This window comes from Leucopleurus acutus (genome assembly GCF_964270905.1).
Source record: "Leucopleurus acutus genome assembly, chromosome: 9".
In the NCBI taxonomy this organism is placed as follows: domain Eukaryota; kingdom Metazoa; phylum Chordata; class Mammalia; order Artiodactyla; family Delphinidae; genus Leucopleurus; species Leucopleurus acutus.
Window position 1 is genome coordinate 5,972,082 of NC_139144.1, and position 6,360 is coordinate 5,978,441.

Here is a 6,360-nt window from a genome sequence, read left to right on the forward strand (position 1 = left end):
GGAGAGCTCTTGCTGATTGATATTACATGGGGCCATGAGCTCTCTGGTGGTCCAGTGTCCTGAACTCGGCTCTCCCACCTCAGAGGCTCAGACCTGACACCCGGCCGGGGCACCAAGACCCTGTCAGCCACATAGCGTAGACAACTTTGGTAACGATCTGACTGCTATGTTGGATTTTTCTTTGCTGGGTGATTTATCTGAGCCAGGTTCCCTTTGACAGAAACACAGCAAGCCAAAATGCTGAGGTATCCGAGTTTTACAGAAAAGACAGGGTTTATTCACAAGGTAGCCAAGGAGAAGACAGGAGAACAAATCACAAATCTGGCTCCAAAGATGAGCTTTCTCTCATTCAGCTCTGGTTCCTTCAGTGGAAATGGGGACTTCTTTGCTAAGTCGGGTCAGCCGGAGACAGCTCTGCAGAATATGTAACGCATTAAAGAAACAAAACCCTTGTAAATACCCTTAAAGACAACCAAATTATGTTTCATTCAAATCACTTCTCTTTACCTAAAAGGGCTTTTTAAAAACTTTAAGGTGACACTTTAAAATCCCAGATACACATATCATTCGTGGAGAAATGTGACAGTACTTGGCTGACGGTCTACTTTCTGTACTTCAGCCTTTAATTAACGCAGTTTTGCTTAATCAGGATTGACAGCTAAGAGAAGGGAATTTAGAGTGACATGCACCTGGGACACATCCCCACATCTCCTTTCCATAGCTGGTCAAAGTCTCTTTCAGCCTCCAGTGTCCCCGTGTGTAAAACCAGGACATATAATAATAAGACTCGTCCGCTGGGCTCTTAGGAGGGTCATATGAGGTAATGCATGTTATGTGCATAATGCCCAAACTGTTTCAGCTATTACTATTATTATTAAGAACAAACCATAGAAATAGGGTTTACTCCATTTTTAAGCTTCTTTGCTGGCTTCCTAGCTCTGAGGTTGAGGTTTTCATTTCTGTGCTACTATTCCTTCTACCACTTAGAAAAGAGGTGTGTCTGATGCTGCCACATGGGTGTGAAAGTACGGCTCACGGTGGAGTCATGTGGGCAGCAGCCAGACACTGTGTCTTTGTTTGGTCATTTAGTGATGTAACCCTCGAAAAATTTTCTCTCAGATCATTCTGTTGGGAATGGTTTCCAAGCCATTAAAATGTTACTCTTCCCATCTTCCCGTGTTCTAATGGGGGATGGAGACAAAACGCAGTGTCATTCAGCCTTTGCCTAAAATGAAGCACACACTGTGAAGCTGATCACGAGTTTCCTGAGATCAGAGCCCGATTGCCTGGTGATACATATGACAAATGAAGGTCGAGAGCAACCTCGTCAGTGTGATTTTCATGGATTAGAATGGAGGGAATTCCACCAGGAGCTCACAGCTGTGGGGATTGTCAGAAGCCTTGGGCATAGGAAGGGGTTCCATGGACAGTCGCACAGAGAACCACCAGGGAAGCCGGGAGGGGGAGCAGCATGGTATTTTCTCTGTGAAAGAGGAAAGGACCTGAATTTGTCCCAAATAATTGAACCTGGTATGTCAGTCAGTGTCCCATCAGAGAGAGAGAACTAGGATAGTTAGCTAGCTAGCTAGCTAGATAGATAGACAGATAGATAGATGGATACAGATAGATGATAGGTTGAGAGACAGACATAGAGAGACAGAGATAGACATAGAGAGACAGGTATAGATGATAGAGAGATACAGATATAGACAGATAGATAGATAGATAGATAGATGATAGATATAGATAGACAGATATAGATGATAGATAGATAGATATAGAGAGACAGATATAGATACATAGATACATAGATATATTGGAAGTCTTACTTGAGGGCTGACGCTGGCTAGGCAGGTCTGAAGTCTGTATGACGGACCTTCAGGAAAGGCAGACTGGAAAGTCCACAAGTGGGATTTCTTCTTCTTCTATAAGGAAACTTTAGTTCTTCACTTAAAGCCTTTCAACTGATTAGATAAGCCCCTGTCTCCCCCCAGGTTATCTAGGATAATCTTTAGACAGAGTCAGCTGATTATAGATACTAATCACATTTACTAAATACCTTCACTGATATGCCTAGATGAAGGCTTGATGGAATAACTGGGATCAGCACGTAGCCAGGTTGACGTACAAACATCACGTCTGGTTTAGCAAGAATGCTTATCAGCTCCTGTAAAATAACATTCTTACTGGGGTAAGAATGTTATATCAGTGGCTATACCAGTGTTTATATCAGTGGCTCCACCAGAATTCCACTTTCTTGGATTAGTTTTTCTCTTCCTGGTCCCTCCACTGTAATTTTCAAGTAGTCAACAATTCCTGTGGATTTTCCTGAGATTTATCACTCATTCGAGCTTTCTCCAATCCCACACTCTCCAGCCTCATACAGACCCTCAAACCTTTATACCCCAATTTTGCCATGTTCTCTTAACTGGAGTCTGTTCTGGTCTCATTAACTTTGCACCAAAATGTAATGAAACACCCTCCCCCTTATTTCTCCTCTGTGTTGAAAAATCTGTCACATCTAAATTCCTCATCCCAGCATCTTAATTCCTCTGTCATTCTTCACCTGACAACTCCTCACCTGTGGTCCAGCACAGACTCATCTCACAGGCAGCACATCCTTCTGTCCTATGTGGGCACAGCACCCTCGCTTTCAGCCCTCTGTCTACAGTCCTGGCCATTCTTACACCTGCTTCCTGTGACTCCCTGATCTGGTCTTGGTTCAGCACTCTTTTCTGTGCTGTGCTGTGCACTGAGGAGTTATCAGCAAAGCAAACATTTCACAGCAAAGGACAAATGTTAGTGTCAATCAGATTGACTGACAACCCAACACGGAGTGTCTGATGGGAATTGGGGCAGGAATAACGGAAAATTTTCTGTCAGGTTCAACTTCACAAAATTGCTGTTTTTCTGGATAAAAAACAGTTGAATATTGGCAATTTCATGCAACACAGCTGAGTTTAGCAGAGGTCCATGGTGGGGTGTGAGTGGAGGGAATGGAGCAGGAGGAAGGGCAGTTCCCATGGGTTCACTTTCCCAGGACTGGGACAGAGGTCGCCTCCCCTGAAATGGTGAGCATGAATGTGGGGACGTGAGGGGTAGACTTGCTGGCAAGTTGGCAGGTGGGCATCTCTAAGCTGTGATGTTGATGCAGGGACAGAAGAGTACCACCCAGGTCCTTGGAGGAACTCAGCTGGCAATGTGCCCCCCCAAAAAACCCCAAAACCTACAAGCACAGTGTGCATGGATATTGAATTATTTTCCCTTTTTGGAGGGAGGGGGTTTGGGATTGTTTTTACTACTTGCTTACTTACTTGCTTATAGCTATCAATAGCAATGTGTAATGAATGTGCTGTTCGCTAAGTCTTTGTTCACGTTCATGATTATTTCTTTAAGACAAAAGCCTAGAATGGAATTACTTGGTGCAGCTACATGAAACATGGCACAACTTGTCAGCCATCCACCAGAGTGGCCTGGGCCGTCAGCTCTCCCACCACCCACTTGTGAGGGGGCCTGTTTTCCCACCTGCTGACAACAGTATTAGCATTTTTTCAGTGTGTTAAGCAAGTAATAGCTTATTACTTTAAAAATAATTTTATTGAAGTATAGTTGATTTACAATATTGTGTTAATTTCTGCTGTACATCAAAGTGATTCAGTTATACATATATATATTCTTTTTCATATTCTTTTTCATTATGATTTATCACAGGAGATTGAACGTTTCCTATATTCAAAGTTTATTACTTTTTAAATGACTTTTTAATCACTAATATTGCTAAACATTTATTTTGAACATCACCATTTCCTTTGTAATTCTATTAATATTTTTTTATGATAAAGACAATTTATTTAATGTAGAATATAGTTTCATCTTTATACTTTTTTGAGCCTCAAATTGACTAGATTAAGAAAATAAGATTTCTGTCATATGTACCCTGAGCTTGAATTCATATTTAATTTGATACGAGGTGATTTGTCAAGTTCTAGGTATTTCTCCCATCTCTTTGCATTTTTGTTTTTATTGTGGAGAAAGCTTATCAGGAAGTTAAGAGTCACCAGCTAATGTCTGAAAATATTTTACGATCCTTATAAAAATCCTCTACTTTACACAATTTTATCATATCATTTAGCTGATGTTAAAATGGTACCTATTAAAATACACAGAGGGTAAGAAAATGAGAGAGATTAGATAGACAAAGAAAGAGAGAGATATATACACACTGAGACAGAGAGACAGAGACAGAAAAACAGACAGACATAGATCGTAAGAAAAGACACAGAAAATCAAATCAATGTGCTAGGCCATGTAGAGGTGGTGCTTGTAGAATTGTATCCTTACCACCTAGATTCCTGGTTTGTTTTGCCAGGATGAATATTCACCATCCCATGAATTCTATCCACTGGCACTGGCTTTTAAAGTACATCAGGACTTCCCTGACAGTCCAGTGGTTAAGACTCTGAGCTTCCAATGCAGGGGGCATGGGTTTGATCCCTGGTCGGGTAATTAAGATCCCACATACCTCGGGGCATGCCCAAAAAAGAAAAAATGTATATCAAATGCGTCTGTAATGGCCCACATGTGAAAGCAAAATTACAAGAGACACTATTGAGCACAATTTACTTTAAGCAATTTTTTCTCCCTCTAAGGATTTGGTTATGTGAATTCTAACTTTCAAAAAGAATATTCTGCCTGTTGATCCAAAGTCACAAACACAGAATATTGACACTGCAAACTGCAGATAAAGATGAGTAGAGTTGAAGGAACCTGAGTGAATCTTTTGCCAAATTATAAAAGTATTTGCATAAAGTCATCCAATTTCAACATTTCTCTCTAAAGAAAGAATGGATTTAGTGTGGATATTAGGCAAGAATAGAGTATGCAGAGCCTCGGGGACCACCTGCTTATATTCTGGAACCCATGGCGGCAAAAGTCTTATCATTTTGAAAGTCAAGGGAATGCTTGCTTCAGTTATTGAAATAAGACATTTTCTTAACTAGAAAGGGTCAGTGGTTGTGTTGGTGTAGTTAAAAACTGACTTATTTGTCCAAAGCTAGAACGTCTGAGGGTGATGGCTTTTACAAAGAACACAAAATCGCAGGGATGGGTGAAATAAAAGTAAGGATGTTACCTGACCTCCTCTCATCTTTCCAAGGACACGTATCCCTAACAATAGAGGAGAAATAAAAGTGGTTGTAGAGTTCAGACAGCCTCTAGGTCCCTAAAAAATTGGGTTTATTCCTTGTCTGGTCTGAAGAACAGCCACTGGTGCCCTGGTGGCCTCAGAATGTAGGTCCTGTTATCACAGGAAATCACAGAAAATGGGATAAAGGCCCCGTCTCTTGTCTAGAGCACTCAGGGAAGGGATGTGACCATTACACGGCCGGAACACCTGCGTAAATTGTAATCTCTCCACAATCCTCCCTAAACAATACAGATCAACAGGAACCAAAACCACATAACTTCCACACCTTCTACACTTTTATCAACAGAAATTACTACAAATTCATAAACAGAAGCACTGATTGACAGTGGAACCATTTTCTTGAGCTTTCATCCCAAGACTTTGCAGAGAACAAGGGTCTCAAAAGGCTGCACAGAGGCAAGAAGAGGGAAACCATGCCTGACCTAAAGCCATCTCCAAAGAGTCAACAATAAGTAAAAAATCCCCCCCCCCCCAAAAACAAAAAGAAAAACCCCAAACCTGAAAAGGAGTACTGGTATTTCAGAGCAGTGTGCTTAGGGAAGGGACCAGAGGGGCCTGGGAGATCTAAAGAGACATCTTGGAAAGGCAACACTTCTAATGATGAGAGACTAAAAACTCTGGAAAACTCTGGAAGCTGAGTTTTGAAGGACAGAATAAGCAATAAGCAGAAAGTTTGGATCCTACAGGACAAAAGAAACAAAAAGCAAAACCAAAAAAACTCCAGGGTCACGTAACCACTCCCATCATTGCTTCCTAAGAACAGTCACCCAGAAAAGAAATCACACATTGATACACCAAGAAAAGAAAATGTCTTGAACTAGGAATGTTCCAAGCACCCCAAACCACCAGCCCTGTTCATTGAGTGTAGAGGTGTAAGAGTCTTCGTCTCTACAATGTCACTCTAAGAAGAAAATGGAGCAGGGAAATTAAATACTTAAGCTGATGAAAATGCACTTCTCTGACTACATTAACCCTGAAGAGGAAGAAAGTATTTTAACACTCCAAACTGAATTAAATATCCCTAAAGAAGTATTTGGGTTGTGAAAAAAATCCACCTTGAATCAAAAATTTAAGTGCTAAGAACACAAATGGACAGAAAATTGGAAGAAATGAAATTTTCAGGAAAAGAAGAAAAGAAAAATATGACACACAAC